This window comes from Fragaria vesca, unplaced genomic scaffold (genome assembly GCF_000184155.1).
Source record: "Fragaria vesca subsp. vesca unplaced genomic scaffold, FraVesHawaii_1.0 scf0510911, whole genome shotgun sequence".
Taxonomy (NCBI): domain Eukaryota; kingdom Viridiplantae; phylum Streptophyta; class Magnoliopsida; order Rosales; family Rosaceae; genus Fragaria; species Fragaria vesca.
In genome coordinates, this window is record NW_004441380.1 from 1 (window position 1) to 1,001 (window position 1,001).

General features: G+C 31.5%; 1 non-coding gene across 1 annotated transcript; it reads right to left on the reverse strand.

Annotated features, from left to right (window-relative positions):
* Positions 1-861: 861 nt before the first annotated feature.
* On the reverse strand, positions 862-935 carry TRNAD-GUC. The gene has a single exon. It is a non-coding gene; the product is annotated as a tRNA-Asp (tRNA).
* Between the last annotated feature and the right edge of the window lie 66 nt (positions 936-1,001).

Below are 1,001 nucleotides of genomic sequence, written 5' to 3' on the forward strand. Positions count from 1 at the left end.
GCACTATCAAATCAATTCATGGTCAAGAATTGAATAGTATAACATAGGAAGATCTTTTATCCATACCGAACTCCAAATTTTATTCCTGATCCAACCAATAATTCCTTTATTTTTTATTTATCATTCTTTTTTATTCTTTCTTTTATATAACCTACTGCCCTCTTTGTCCAACCATCTGATGAAGTATCATTGAACCGCCCTTACACTTACCATTGATTCTAAACAACCCTCAATAAACAATAGAATCTAAATAAAAAAAAAGAAAGGAGTTAAGTTCGAAACTTCTTTTTTTTTACAGATCTAATCTTCTTGGAAAACAAAAGAAGGATGATACAGACGAGTACAAGTTTCGGTATAAAAAATCTAATATTCCATCAAATTAACTGTTTGTTTTTATTATTTTTATTGTTATCTAAAAATTTCAAAAGTTTGTTCTTTCAAGGAAACCCCCTAAGAAAAAAGCGATCCCTGAAAGTATTCTATTACAATAACTATGTTAAAGTTATTTTATATCGTGCAAATTCCATTTATATATGTACTTACCGGGAAACATAGAGTACTCTATTCGACAGAGTAGCAGTAACCGAAAAAGCCATACTCCGTACAGTATGGTATCTCTTGGAATCCCGAATCTGATTCTACCAATAATTATCCTAATTCACATATGTCTATCTCCCATCAATCGAATTAGTACTAGTCAAAGAAATGGAAATTACCCGATTGATGATAAATGTGAAATAAAAAAGAAAAAAATAAAGAAGAGGGATTGCCGTTGGGAATGAAATTATAGTTACTTTATAACAAAAAAATCTTTCACAAAAAATCGAGAGCAGAGTTGATATATTTTTTTATTGGATCCGTCGGGACTGACGGGGCTCGAACCCGCAGCTTCCGCCTTGACAGGGCGGTGCTCTGACCAATTGAACTACAATCCCAAGTAAATACCATAATAAAATAAAGTATTATGTATACATATTTTTATGATTTTATTCTAACCCCTT